Source organism: Mustela nivalis (assembly GCF_964662115.1).
Source record: "Mustela nivalis genome assembly, chromosome: 2".
Classification (NCBI taxonomy): Eukaryota; Metazoa; Chordata; class Mammalia; order Carnivora; family Mustelidae; genus Mustela; species Mustela nivalis.
Genome location: NC_139021.1, coordinates 80,406,658 through 80,423,321, shown reverse-complemented (window position 1 = coordinate 80,423,321; position 16,664 = coordinate 80,406,658).

Genomic DNA, 16,664 nt, shown 5'->3' with positions numbered 1-16,664 from the left:
TTCACAGACCTGTACCCCTGGGGATAAAAATATATGTTTATAAAAAATAAAAATTATATATAAAAAATAAAGTATTTAATAAAGGAAAGAAGGCAGTGAAAGAAAATTAAATGAACATAAACCTGTTGGTACAAAGAGGAATGAATAGTAAAATGTATAGATCTAAATCCAAACACATCAATAATTATTAAATATAAATGAATTAAAGACTCCCAATAAGAAGCCTAATTAAAACTTAATGTAAAGGCAACCTATATATAAGTGCATAGATTGGAAGTAAAAAGACAGTGATATCCCATGAAAAGTAACAATATAAGAAATCTGAGTGGCTATGCTAATGCCAGAAGAAAAATGACATCAATACAAAAATTATTATCAGACATTAAGGGGGACAGTTCATAATAATACAAGCTTAATTCACCAGAATGACATAATGATTATAAAGTTTGTGTGATAGTTGAAGAGTTTAATAAATCACAAAACAAACACTGACAGAATTCAATGGAGAAACAAACAAATCCATAGTCATAGATTGGATGAGTTAATATTGTTAAATACTACTTATCCAAAAATTGACCTATAGAGTCAATGAAAACTCAACTAAAATACCAACAGAATATTTTTGGTAGATAATTAACAGTTGACTTCAAATTTTATATGGAAATGTTTAGGACATAAAATAGTCAAATAATCTTGGGGAAATAAAATGCAAATATTTGGAAGATTTCACTACCATATTTCAAGAGTTATTATAAAACTATAGTAATCTTAGTAGTGTGGTGACAATATAGGATTGATAAATAGACTAATATAGGGGTGCCTGAGTGGCTCAGTCACTTAAGCATCTTTCTTCAGCTCAGGTCATCCCAGGGTTCTGGGATAGAGCCCCACATCAGGCTCCCTACTCAGCAAGGAGTCTGCCTCCCTCTGCCTACCATTCCCCCTGCTTGTGCACTCTCTACCCCTCTCTCTCTCTCTCTGTCAAATAAATAAATAAGTAAAAACCTTTTAAAAATATAAATAGACTGATAGAATAGACCCATTCTTATAAAATCAAGTGATTTTTTTTAACCAAGGAACCAAATTAATATAATAGAAAAAGGAAAGTCTTTTCAACAGATTCTGATAGAACAACTTGGCTGAAACTAATTCAAGATGGATCATAGAACTAAAAATAAACCGAAAATTCTATAGAAACTTCTGGAAGAAGACAGGGAACTATCTTCACAAACTTGGGATGGGGAAAATTTCTTAGGATCTAGAAAACATTCTCCATAAAAGAAAAAACTGGTAAAATGTATTTCATCAAACCTAAAAATTATGCTTATCAAAAAGTACTGTCAAGAAAATGAATATGTAGGTCACACTAGAAAAAGTATTGCATATATACATATTATATATATTTATGCATTATATATATAATTTCTAATTTTTGTAATTTATATTTATAACATATTATAGGTAAGTATATAAAAATATATGTCCAGAATATTTAAAGAACTCTTACCACTTTGTAATGACAAGACAACTCCAAAAAATAAGGTAAGGGGAAGAGAGATCTTCAAAAGACATTTTAAAATGGAATGTATGCAAAAGTCCAATATACACATGAAGAAGAGTTTGGCATTGGTAACCATCTAGGAAATGCAAATTTAATGCTACTAACACCCACTAAAATGGCTAAATTTTTTTTTAAAGATTTTATTTATTTATTTGACAGAGAGAGAGATAGGAAGAGAGGGAATACAAACAAGGGGTGTGGAAGACAGAGTAGCAGGCTTCCTGCTGAGCAGGGAGCCCAATGCAGGACTCAATCCCAGGACCCCAGGATCATGACCTGAGCTGAATGCAGACACTTAACAACTGAGCCTCAATGGCAAAGTTTTTTAAAAGAGATTTTATTTATTTATTTTACAGAGAGAGTGAGCACAAGCAGGTGGAGCAACAGGCAGAGGGAGAGGGAGAAGCAGACTCTGACTAAGCAGAGAGCCCAACACTGGGCTCAATTGCAGAACCCTGGGATCATGACCTGAGCAGAAGGCAGACACTTAACCAACTGAGCCACTCAGGTGACCATAGGATTTTTAAAAACAAAAACCCTTGAGTACAACTCCAAATATTGGTAAAAATATGCAGTGCCTGGAACTCAAATATCTTGCTGAGAAAATGGTAGAACCATTCTGGAAAAAGATTTGGCAGTTTATTATGAAGTCAAATGTTTACCTGCCCCATCAACTAGAAGTTTCAGTCCTAGGTATTACTTAAAGGAATTAAAATATTTATCTGTTTCAAAATGCTCATAGCCATTTACTTGTAATAACTCCAAGCAGAAAATATTCATCCAAGGAAGCATGGGTAAACACTTTGTTGTATATCATACAATGTAATGCTGCTTAACAATAAATAGGAATGAAGAATTCAATGGATGAATGAAAAACATGGTTGAATCTCACAAAAACTATGAATGAAGGAAACGATATGAAAGAGTACCTACTATACAACATTGTTTATAGAAATTACTAGAATAGACAAAACTCATCAGTGTCTAAAAATATCAGGAAAATTTTGGCTCTGGCAGGGGGGCAGGGGGTGGCTCCTGAGGAGCTCAGTCAGCTAAGCTACCAACTCTTGATTTCAACTCAGATCCTGGTCTCATGGTGTGGGATCCAGCCTTGCTCATGATGGAGTCTGCTTGTCCCTCTCCCTCCACCCGCTTGCCCCTCTTTCTCTCTCAAATAAGTATAAAAAAAACAATGTTGGCTCTGGGAAGGGAAGATTCACCTAGAAGTAGCACAACAGAATTTTCTAAGGTAATGGAAATGTCCTATTTCTAGATAGAGTATTACAGGTGGATGCATTTATTAAACTCATCAAACTGTGCACTTAATATTCATGTATATAATTACACATAAATTTTATGCTAAAGAAAGCCCAGTAAACAGAAATTATACTCTAGTTAGTAAGTTCACTTTCCACACTGGGTATCGTGAGCAATTTGGAAACTACTTTCTGTTTATCATAGGAATGAGCAAAGGAGTGACTATATAAAATAATGGAAGTCATTTCCCACCACTGAAGAAGAGAGTTACTAATATAAAAAGGCAAGGACTAAAATTTATCCTCTGGTGTTTTATTATTTTAATGGAATTGGATGTATCAGTAGGAACTTTTACTCCTAAATTCATGTAAAATGTTGTCTTATTTTTTTCTTTTCCTTTCCTTCATCTGTCTCCAACCCCTTCTCCTCACCCACTCCTCCTTGATTCTCTCTCTATATATATGTATGTATATACATGCATACTTCCTAGCTGTCTTCTCAGAAAGACAGTATTATTTTTTTTCTTCTGTAAGTAATTGTAACATCAAAGCAATAAGCACACCTGGCACCTAGATTTTGGTTTCTAAATACCATTACCCACTTAAAGAGGCCAGCCTTTCCAGGAGAAAAGTTTGATTCCACAATTGGCAGGGAAACAGGATGAAATGGCAAGAGCTTAATTCAGAAACAAAGTATCATGGTCAGGTTTCAAGTATCAGGTCAGATATCAACTGGTTAGAATCCACAGTTAGACATAAGCAGGAGGATAACAGAAGGACAACTTCTAGAGACCACAGTTCCCTCTCCCCCTCCATCTCCCTTAGACCAACTCCTTTTGTAATTTAGCACAGACTGATAGGCAGAAGACACTCTCTATGGGGAGGCTCCAACTTTGGAACATGTGCACTTAAGACGTGCCTTGTCTGTTAGTAACCCTGGGGCTATCATAATATCATTTTAATACTATTTGCACTGCAGTTTGGGGCCCCCCACCTCCAGTAACTTGTGCTTAGGCCTTGAGGGAAGATGTACAAGATGCTCAAAGGTTTGGAGTGTGGGGTGCCTGGTTGGCTCAGTGGATTAAGCCTCTGCCTTCGGCTCAGGTCATGTTCTCAGGTCCTGGGATTGAGCCCTGCATTGGGCTCTCTGCTCAACAGGGAGCCTGCTTCCCTTCCTCTCTCTCTCTGCCTGCCTTTCTGCCTATTTGTGATCTCTGTCTGTCAAATAAATAAATAAAATCTTAAAAAACAAAAAAAAGTTTTGGAGTGGAGGAAACCAAGGCAAATCTAAGAGTGGAACTATAACTATGAGATGGGAAAGAGGAGACCAAATAAATCCTGGTGCAAGGGCACAATGAGGAACCTAACATACTGCCGTCCATCCTTGGGTGAACCTGCTTCTGGAGTGTACTGTCACCTTCTCCTAAATAAAAAAAATTTAAAAAAAAAAAAGTTTGCTACTTCAATTCTATAGATGCTCTAGCCTGAATTCTTTCCTTGGAGAAGATGAGATGGGAGGAGTTCCACAACTCAACCCCTTGTAAAGGAGCCAGACGCTAGCCCCAGCAATGAAACCAAACATTAGTCAAAGTTTTGTGGAGAAGGTATTTTGTAGATGTGATTAACATCTACAACCAATTGACTTTAAAAGGAGATTATCCAGGATAATCTGCATGGGCCTGAACCAGTTAATTAAGAGGCCTTTAAGACATAAACTGAGGTTTCCCAGCAAAGGAAGAAATTCTCCTGGGGGTTTCAGTGTCAGAGCCTGCATAAGAGTTTTCAGTCTTCTCAGGGTCTCTGCAGATTGCGGATTTGCAGTCATATAAGTCAATTCTTTGCAATAAATCTTCTATCTATCTATCTATCATTTCCTAGTGGTTCTGTCTCTCTGGTAGCCCTAACTGACAGAGTCAGGAAATACAAAATTATGGCAACATAACAAAAAGATACAGCAGCTAGCTTGAAGGGGCTTCTACTTACCCCAAATGAAAATACAGGACATCCAAATAAATATTGGGTTAAGAAAATAGGACTCTATATGTCTATACTAACTTAAATAAATGAATAAACATAAATAAGTGGAAAGATGGGAACAACTTTTCTTTCAGTAGAATGCCAACTACCCAATGAAGAAGGAATGGTGTAGCTAGAAAATCATCAATGCATACTAAAACTCTAAAGGTTGGTGAGGAGCAAGATATGTACATAGTGTCCAAGTATCTCCTCACAGATTATTAATTGTAGAGAAAAAAATCACAACTTTATGGTGAAGAATCATGGACTACATTATCTAAATTAAAGGATTAAAGTCAATACCATCATTATTGGGACAAACCAAACTCATATGCACTGTGATAGAACGTGCTCAGGAGGACACATCACTTCTGTGGGATCCCTGACAATATGAATTTAATCTAATCATGAAGAAATAGACAAACCTCCAAAATGAGAAAAAGTTTATAAAATAAAAGTCTGTTCTTTAAAATGGCTATGTCCATAAAGATTTTTAAAAGGCTGAGTGATTGTTTGGGGATAAAAGAGACGAATTAGCATAACAACAAAGTATAATCTGTAATCCTGGATTACATCCTGCATGAGAAAATAAAATTAGCTACAAAGAACATTATTGGGAAAATTGACAGTTTTGTCTGTGGGTCAGATAATAGTAGTGTATCAGTGTTAAATATCCCAACTTTGATAACTGTACTATGGTTATATAGGATAATATCCTTTTTTTTTTTTTTTTTGAAAATACAGTTTGAAATATTTAGGAGCAAAAAAACTCAATGTTTCCATATTACCAAAGGCTTAGAAAAATATGCAAATATAAACAAACATACAGTGGGAGAATAAGAAATTAAATGGGACAAAAGGTAAATAATTGGAGAAATTGACAAAAGGAAGCTCCTAACACTATTCCTGCACCCTGTCCAAAAATTTGAAACTATCACAAAATAAAAAAGTTACCAAAAAATGAAACATATGTAAAGGAAACTATGGTGCCAAGATTGCATTTTGCAATGATAATGACATGGGTATGAAGAAAATAGAAAGACTTCAGGTATTATTTCCTTTGAAAAGCAGTCGATAAGATTAAAGGTCAGCAGCTAAGACAAATCTGGTTTTTACATGATTCCTCATTGCTGTAGGTTACCTGGAACATGAGACTACAATTTTATTTCGGAACTCTGTGAATCTTTCCTGGTATTGTTTTCATCTTCCTTTTCTGCTTTCCAGTCTCTTATGTCTGGAATTCTCCAAACCATGGTTGCAAGTGGATCATTCTCAACAAATTGTATAGGGTCAAAGAATTATCTGTTTTCATAAACCTCAACAGAAGGTAATCAAATATTTATCATAGCTTAGCTAAATAGCAGAATATCCAACAGGGGAAAATACCTTTTCAGCTGGACCTCATGTTTTCCTGAGTGGCTTCACATAATGTAGCCTAAATAATTTTAAAAGAAATTCTCATCTCAATTTACTAAGTAGATGATAGCAGGCTTATTTTATTGGCAAGGAGGCACTATAATTGGACTTTGAGAAAGGGGAAAAAAAAAAAAAACCATGATTATATCGCTTTGTTGTTGAATTGGTGAGAAGGGGGATGGACTTAAATTGATAATGTGAGTTGAACTTTTCCCATTTGTAGAGACCTCCATTGTTGAAATAAGTGGGTTGTATGTGGTTTTTGTTTATTTCTTCCCCCAACCCTGGGTTCTCCAATCCCAAATAATTTTTTCCCCAAAGCTGCAATTACTGAGATTACAAATAATGTGAAGCATCACAGATGGTCCTGGCATGTTTCCAACACATAATCACCTGTCGTGTGCACTAATTCCTGCTATGATTAAACCCCTTTATTCACAGTAGGGTCTGACAGCTCTATTGTTTAAAATGTCACCCATTAATAGAACAGGCATGAGCTTGTCTGTACTCTAACTAGTATCCGTGCATATTTTCTATGTCAGCTTCAGTTAAACTGTTATACCACATATTTGATGAGTCATCACTTTTCCTGGAGCCATGTGTTGTCAATGAGAGACTAAAGATATGGGAGACCACACCTTAGATATGGGTAGATTGATATGGATTCAAACAAAGTCTTCTAGAAAACATTAAAAGAATTTAATAAGTTCCAGACTAATAACGTAAACACATAACTGTCTTGTTTCTTTTAAGATACAGACACAAAAAAAGAAAATGCTAGGGCTTAAATATGACAATAATGGCATTTTCCCTTATTTTAGAAAAACAAGCTTATGGCTAAATCTGAAAAATTTGCCACTTGAAATATATGTTCAATATATGTTGAACATATTTCCAATGTATTACTAATAATAAACACAATCTTTTCAAAAATTTTTATTTTTTCTATGAAAACCCAACTCCAAATACTAATTAATGGGCAAATCAGATAACAGAGACACAGAGCACCTTCAACTAAAAGAAAAACCAAATACATTCTATAGATGACCTTGAAAAATGGAAAATTACAAGTGCTTATTCTGTTGTTTGAACTGGAAATCTTGTGTGATCTTAAAAAGCTCCATTGAGAAAAATTGGCACTGTTCTAAAGTGACCCAAATGGAGATGCCAGGAAGAATAAGGAAAGCTTTGTGTTAATGCTTAAGTTCCATCTCCCAACTATATCGTATTCAAATTCACACATGCTTTGCTAATATCTTTCACCTGCTCTGGTTTGCATTTGTGATTACTAGATTCCTCTAGCCCTTAATCAAATAGCAGCCTCGTTCTGTTTCTATAACACACAGAGACCATGCAATCATGTCCGCACTCATTTCTGTTGCCTAATGTTTGCCTGAAGTTTGATCACAGACCACAGCAAGTTACAGTGATTGTGCAGAGACCCATCTGAGATGAATGCCTTTCCCAGATATATCTCTTCCACCAGCTGCAAAGATTGATTGAGAGAGATATAAGAGAGAGAAAGGGAGAGAAAGATGGTAGGTAGAAATAGAGACATAGGTAGGTAGATATAGATACATAGATATAGCTGATAGATAAATAAGTAGACACATAGATGGAATCAATATTCCTAACTCCAACATTTCCAGCTTATGATTTATGTGCAGAGCTCTTCTGATTCTCACTTCAAGATCTTCACTTGTTCAATTTTATTACCAAGTCCTAACCTTTGTCTTACGTATGTGAAGATGTTAACCCTATTAGATCAAAGAACTTGAAAGGTCAGTCAAAAGTTATCAACCCAACCAACAGGAAGTAAAATATGTACATTTAAAAAAAACCTGATTTTTGTGTCCTTGAGTCAACCTCTTAGTGATGGAGAGGAAGAACTGTTTGAAAGGAGAGCCTCTGGCAGTCTTACAAGAAACACTTTAAAAAGAATCAATACTCTGGGGACAAGATTTTAAGGGAAGAGGATTCTAAATATTCCACCCTTCGCTCACCACAATAAAAAGCTGTCTGACACAGTGTGCTTTTGTTCCAAAGCACATAGATGCCTGGGCGTGGAGAGAACTAGGTTCTGTCCTGCACCAGTTTTCCCCTTTCTCTCCTTCTCCTGAACTAAATCCCAACATGCTGCCAAGGGGCAACTCCTTTGAGGACAGATACATTTCATCACTTACAGAAATTAGGCAAATATGTAGATAGCAGAACAAATTGGTACTTAGACTCTGCCATATTTCTAAAAATAACAACAGTAACAATTACCCCTGAAACCGCTCATTAAAATGTCTAAAACTCTTTCAAAAATAATAGTTAGGAATGCTATTGAATCATCAATTATTTTTTAAAGGCACTTGTTAATTGCCATAAAACCTTCCCCTGTTAATATAATTTATTGCAGATATTTAGTCTGTTACAGATGTAATATAATTTTTTACATAATTTGGGGGAAAATGCATAAAATCGAATCCTGTAAACTGTGTAACATTTTAAATATGCTTGGAGAGATTTCTATCTAAAAAAAAAAAAAAAAGCCCACATTGTGTCCATTTGAAAGTGAGAGCAAGAATGTAATACTGCAAATAAAAATCTCTATACTTTAAATATCTTACTCTTCAGAATTTCTTAAAACTAGTTACACTTATACAACATAGTATATTCTCGTAAGGATGCATGTTCGTATTGCATATTTATGCAGTATTGTCACTTACTAGAATCTCATAATGAGGTACACCAGTTTAGATATATTCCTAGTCAGGTTACATTTCCCCGCACATAGCAACTAAATATGCTATGTATGCAGACTGTAAAAGTGATATGGCTTGAGGCATTATAAAAATTTTAGGAGCTCTGGAGTCACTATATTTGATTTACACCTCTTTCAGTAGCTTTGGGAAAGTTGCTTATACACTTTAAGATTCAGTTTCCACAACGGCAAAATAAGCAATAGTAAGAAGCCTATCCTCAAGGACTTATAGCCTGAAAAGCACTTTTGCATAAGACAAATTGATCAAGACTGTAATAGTCCCATGACAGTCAGCTCTTGCTGAGATAATGCTGTGTAACAACTTCAAAATCTGAGAGATTTATAAGAACAACTGTCTGTCTCTCAGGTTACATATCAGGAGCCAGTTGACTGCAGCTCTGTGGGTCTGAGCCTATGTTGCAGGCAGCAGGTAGATGATGGGTCAGCACTACATCTCTGCTTATGCTAAGAGCCAGGCTAGAGAATTGGTCCCATTTGATACACATCATTCACATTGTGGTGGAAAGAAATTCAAGAGTAATGGTGGAAATATGCACCACCTCTTGAAAAATTCTGCTGAAACTGCCACCTTGTCACTTCTCACATTACACCTGGATCAAATGGGTCACATGGCCAAACCATGAGGCAGAAATATATACCCCCTACCAAGAGGAAGGCAAGTCACATGGCAATAGGTATGTATGGATACTTATTTTATTCAAGGGGAAAAGAGAAAATTTGTAACAATAATGCAATTTACTATAAATGCCCAGTGACAGAAACAGCTTAATATAATTTGGTGAAAAAGGGAATTTGCTGAAAGAGACCATTGATTAAAGAAAAGGATGAATAAGTGAGTTGTGAACATGGTAGACACATACCTGTGCTTCAAGAACAATGGAAAACAAAGTCTTGATACAGCTAGACGTCTGTTCTCTCTCCCACCAGTGTGTGTTGGCTTCATTTGTTTGTTCCCAACAAAGATTAAATTCCATCATGTAGCAAAAAGGTGGCTGTCTCTGGCTCTTGACTCACATTTTTCCCCAACAATGAGTAATTCTCTATCTTTACCACTTCTGGTTCCAGAAATCCTGAAGAAGGATACTGAACAAATCAGATGTCTGTGTTTTGGCCCAACCTGAATCAGATGCCCCATTAACTATCAGCCCGAGCTAGGGTCATTTTCCACAGTACCACATGAGGGTGAAAGCTGGTATGGGGGCAAAACAAATGTTCCCCATACCAAGACATATAACGTGGATGTATTTAAGAGTTGAAAGTTATTTAGAGAACAGATAGTATTTTGCTTTAAACACATAAATATATTTTTATGTAGCATATCAGTTCTATTGTGTAATTTTCAGTAATACAAGTTTACATTTCCATATATAATTCTGAATGACCTTTAGAGACCAATGTCCCTAAAGCAATCCGCCTTATCTGTAAGATCCATACGAATGCAATGAGTTAATACATACAAAGTGCTAGAACCTTGCTTGGTCCATAGTGAATGCTCAGTAAATGTTTATTTTTTAATTGATCTAGATTGATGTATAAGTGAAAGCGTGTGTGAATAACTATATAAAAAACATATTTTAGATGTGTAAGGGAAAAAACATATAAGGGAAAATGGCCCTCTCACAAAGCAAAAGGCCATGAAGAGATATTATTTTGTGCTATATTACAGCAGTTATTTCCTGGGCCACATTTCATCTTAATGGCTAAGCAACAAACAAGGTGCAAACAGATGGTTATTCTGCTGTGGGTCCAGATGGCCTCTCTATAGTCCTACCATGGGCAGTGTCTAGGTTCACCTTGAAATGTGCACACCAACGTATTTCTTTCAGTAATGCAGTGACTTGAGAGCACTACGAGAGTCTGCCAGGTGCATGGTGGTGAGGTTACCAGAAGAAGAGGACTGGATTACCACTCGGCCCTCCACATTCCGTGTGTGCCATCCTCAGATGAATTAAGGTAATGCCGTCTCATAATTTTCAAAGTATCTACCATCTATTTGACCCCACTGAAATATTTTTGAAGAGATTGTTTTTTAACTAAGATATATCAAGAGATATAGAAGAGAACTATTGGTTCCCATAGAGGGCAACTATGGGGAAATTTCTGGGGTCTTTGTAAGAAGTCCGTGTTTCACAAAACAGAGGATCGTAGAGGAAGGGAGGGAAAACTAAAACAAGATGAAATCAGAGAGGGAGACAAACCATAAGAGACTCTTAATCATAGGAAACAAACTGAGGGTTGCTGGAGGGGGAGACAGAGGGATGGGGTAACTGATGACAGACATTAAAGAGGGCATGTTACAGAATGAGCACTAGGTATAATGCAAGACTGATGACTCTCTGACTTCTACCTCTGAAACTAATGATAAATTATATATTAATTAATTAAATTTAAATTTTAAAAATGAAATTTTAAAAAAAAGTGAGTGTTTCAAGTTCCTGACAGCTTTTCATTATTTAGAAAAATTCCAGTGGCATTTTAATGGTATTCTTCTGGCCGTTGGTAGGGGAAATAGCTTCTCAATGGAGAAGACAACATATTAAAGCAATTGATGAAGCCGTGTTTTTGCATATTACCTGAATGATGTCAGTAGTTACTCTGAGATTATTTGCATATTTTCTATTTCATATATGGAAAAAGGAAAATTGCAACAAATAAACAGGATAGCTATAGAGCATAGTGGGAAAGAATAAGGACTTCAGCATAATTAAAAATAGCTATGATTCTTTAATCCACTACTTTAAAAAAATTCATTTTTGCTTATTTTGACACCAAGCAGTTTTTTGTTTTGATGATTTGCTAAAATTTTTGAAAACTTGTGGACATAACCAACATTGAATGGCACAATATATGGCTGTATGCCCTGCTATTGTAAGCATCTCTTAAACATATGGATATTTTTCACTCAATCACAATGCCCACAGGACCCCTCACAAAAGCAACAATTCCTTGGTGTCATTTAACATGGACTCCATATGTTTCCACAGAAATCTCAAAATGTCTTTTTTCACATCACAATCAAAAAAGTCTACATGTTACATTTGATTGCTACATGTCTTTTTAAAAATTACTTAGTTTATAGAATTTACAGTAAAAAAATTAAGAGTAATTTATAGTAAAATTCACCATTTTTGTGTGCTGTTTTATGAGTTTAGACAAATGTCTCAGCTTGTGTAACCACTACCGTAAGATACTGACAGTTTCATCACTACCCCAAAATTCCCTTTGGCTGCCCCACCATAGTGATACTTTCTTCAACAGCTATTGACAATATATTCTCCACCCCTATAATTTTGTCTCTGCTAGTCTGTCATATAATACTGGGTAGTATTTTATTGCTTATGTATACCAAAACTTGTTTATCAATGAACCAGCTAAAAGACATTGGGTTGTTTCCGGTGTGTGTGGGGGGCAGTTATAAATAAAGCTGTTATAAACTTTCATATATAGGTTTTATGTGACTATTTTAATCTCTCCTGGGTGTATACCTATGAGAAGGGTTCAATCATAAGGTGAGATCATGTTCAACTTTGTAAGAAATAGCCAAACTATTTTTCCAAAGTAGCTATGTTATTTTGTATTCCCAACAGATGTGTAGGAACGTTCTGGTGACAGCACTGTTGCCAGCATTTTGTGTTGTCGCCGTTGATTATTGTACTCATTCTGAAAGGTGCATAGAGTTACATCTTTGTGGTTTTAATTTGCATGTCCCCAAGGACTAAGTCATGTTGAGGATGCTTCTATGTACTTATTTGTCTACTATATATTTTCTTTATATAGTTTTTAAAAAATATTTTATTTATTTATTTGACAGAGAGAAAGATCACAAGTAGGCAGAGAGGCAAGCAGAGAGAGAGGAAGGGAAGCAGGCTCCCCCCTGAGCAGAGAGCCCGATGCGGGGCTCAATCCCAGAACCCTAAGATCATGACCTGAGCGGAAGGCAGAGGCCCAACCCACTGGGCCACCCAGGCGCCCCTATATATTTTCTTTAGTAAAATGTCTGGCCCAGGGCAGACACCAAACAAGGGTTAGTCTGGCACTGGGGCAGTGGTTTATATGGAATTCAGTTCTCAAACACTTCGCTATGTGTACTTGGTCTGTGACACATATATAGCTCACGGAAAACCCCGAGACTTATATCAGTTCATACACAGAATTGGGGGGGTGCTCTTTTCCAGCTCTCTGCAATCTGGGATTTGTCCTACAATCTCTGGCTCCATGCTATCTTTCCTAGTCCTCTCTCCAGAAAGAGAGACATCTCAGAGTTTAGCCTCCTACACAGAAACGGAGTTCTACACAGTGGAAGCTGTCCATGTCATGCATTATGATTCAGGTTTGGACTTTTGTCCGTAGTTTTTTATTTTTCAAGATCTTCATGTAGCTGCTTTTTATATTCTGTTCAGTTTTTAGATGTAATCAGTGGTAGAGATGGGCTGTTGTCAGCTTCACCGAACTTAGCCAACACTGCAAGTCATCTCGAGTCTCTAAATCCAGAAAGTTCTCCCTCTCTTTTTCACTGTGCTGTTGGCTTTTTGAAGAAGCTGGATCAGTATATCTGGATCATGTTCCCCAGTGGCTTTCTGTACTTCTACATATTGTTATCAACATTCTTTCCTGCATTTATTTTCAGTAAACTAGATACTGGCTCCAAAGACTAAGATTAGCTGTGAGACTATGGACAAGTTCATTTAGGTCTCTGGGTCTAAGTCTCTTCCCCTGAAGTTATACCTTAACTTTGAACATATGAATGGTAGTTACTGCATAGAATTGCTATAAGGAGTAAATGGAATAGGACATGTAAAGGGCTTAACGAGATTTCTAAAACAAAGCCATATATATTATACAGAACCCTGAATCTACTGATTCAACCAAATGGGTTTTCTCTTACTCAAGGAACTAGAAGTGCAAAGGTACACAAGCCAAGGCCAATAGCACTGCCTAAGAATACTACATTGGACCCAACCCCATCTAGCTCCTGCCTCATCTTGTAGAAAAGAGCCTCTGTGTATCTGCCCCTGGCTTGTTAATTCCTTCACTGCCAGTTGAAGCCCATCAACACAAAAAAAGCCTACTAGTACCAAACTCAAAATTTTACACATGGAATTATTTTACAGATTGTCCAAATGAGTAGATTGTTAGCCACTTCGATCCTGCCTGCTTTGCACACTTTATGAAGCCTCACTTCACATCTGCTAGCAATGGAATGTATAGAGCCTTGTAGTTGTAAGACCTCCAGCTATTACGGCCCTTGGGGGCTTTCTGACCCATAGACTCCCCACCAAGCTGCTGGGGGACATCGGCTGGGCACATGAGAACCCCCTCCCATCCTCATCTCCTCTGGGAGTGTCCTTGTCCTCCTACCCCATCTGGGTACTGGCCCCTTCTCACATTGAGCTTCTGGACAGCTCCATGTTGTGAACCCATCTCATGCAACCCCATCCAAACACAGCTCAATCAGGCATATTGCGCATCACTGTGACAGGTGGCCATAGCTTTTTTCTTAACCTGCTCTAAAATCCCTCAAACCGTGGCTACTCTTAAGGTATAGCTTTCATTCTCATGCCCACAGGATAACTGCATCTCTTCCTGCAGGACATGGGCCATCTGACTTGAGCATTGATTTATCAAGAAAATGACAGTTTACAATTGCCACTGAAATGTAAGTAGTCTCACTTATATCTCATTATCCAAAACAGCAGAAGAATCTGAAGCGGTGTGCATTTAAACTGTGAGCTTCTATATCTTTAGCAAAGTCAGTTTTCTGTAGGGAGGGAGCAAGAGAAGGAGAAGGGTTGTTTCCTAGATAATAGGCAGGGCTGGTCATACAGACCAGAGGCTTTTTTTGGCACTTAAAGAGAGGCACCAAGCTACCAGCAAGGACATGCTCCATGTGTTAGAAAAGAATAAAGTGCTGGTTTCCTTATCACACATGTGAAAACTTCACTACACTTCACATACAGCTGGTTCAATTTCTAGGTCTTTGCATGTGGCAAACAAGTATCATTTTGTACTTTTATTTTATTTCCCAAATTGTTTACAACAATAGTTATTTTCCTGTGAAAAAGAGTGGCTGGAGGGGAAGACATTTTTTTCTACCAGAATTGTAGCTTCTCATACAGGCATGATGGAATTAGATGGTACTTGTGGAAATGGGGCAAAATCACAAATGTGATTCACAAGCAAATATGAGATTTTCTTCTTTCATCTTTCCTTTTGCCAGGAGATAGATATTAGTAAAAACTGCAGGAATTAGAAGGAAGAGTTAGGGCTTGAATCTATTCTCTATCACTTGGGTTCCAGTGAACAGAACATGCCCAAATTCAAGACTACATATTCAAATCATTTTCAATATGGAACTTTCTGTTGAAAATAGAGTAAACAAAAGAAATTTTTGCTTGTTTTTTGCTTTACCAAATGAGAGGTCTACGTTTTCTTTTCTTTTTTTAAATTGAGGTAAAGTTTACCACATTTAAATGTGTATTTTAATAAAATTTGTAATTCTAAACAGTTGTATAACTACCACCAAAATCACTTATACAACATTTCTCTCTACCTAAACCTTTTTGTCTTGTCCTTTGTCAGTTAATTCCCTCTTCTCCCACCTAGCCCATGAAATCACCGTAGCTTTGTTGTTTTTGGAATTTAATATTTATAGAATCATCCATTATGTAGTTTGTTGTGTTTAACTTTTCTCACTTAGCAAAATGGTTTCAAGAGCCATTCATGTTTTTTGTATTAGTATTTTTGTTGTTCCACATTTGGATACACTAGACTTTGCTTATCCATTCATTAGCTGAATATTTGGGTTGCTTCCAGGTTTTCATTATTATGAATAATGCTGCCCTGAACTTATTTACTTACATACATGTCTTTGTGTGAACATATGTTTTTATTTCTCGAAAGCAATGCCTAGAAGTGGAGTTGTGGGGTTGATAGCATATTTATGTTTGAATTTATAAGATGCTGCCATATTGTTTTCCAATGCATGTGAACCTGTTTTGCATTCCCACCAGCAATGTGTGAAGTCTACTTGCTACACATCCTCACCCATATTTGATATTATTAGGCTTCTTAACCTTTACTACTCTAGTGGGTATATGGTAGTATCTCACTATTTTTGCAAGTTTCATTTCTCTGATGATTAATGATGTTGAGCATATTCTTATGTGTTTAAATATCCATTGATATATCATCTTTTATAATGTGTCTATTCAAATATTTGGTCTATTTTCTATTGGATTATTTAGTCTTATTATTGAATTATAAGAATTCTTGATGTATTCTGGATAAACCCTTGTCAAACATATGTTTCACAGTTATTTTTCTGAATATGACTGTGGCTTGCCTTTTCCCCCTCATTTATATCTTTCAAAGAGAAAGTGATTTCATCTTAATGAAGTCCATTTTACAATTTTTGTTTGTGTTATATAGTTTGGGCTTTTTATACCTGCTTAAGAAATCTTTGTCTAACATAATACCACATAGATTTCTTCCTATGTTTTGTTTTTGAAGGTTTATAATTTAGGTCTTATATTTAGATGAGGATACATTCTCAGTTAAATTTTTTTTAAGATTTTATTTATTTATTTGACAGAGAGAAATCACAAGTAGATGGAGAGGCAGGCAGAGAGAGAGAGAGAAGCAGGCT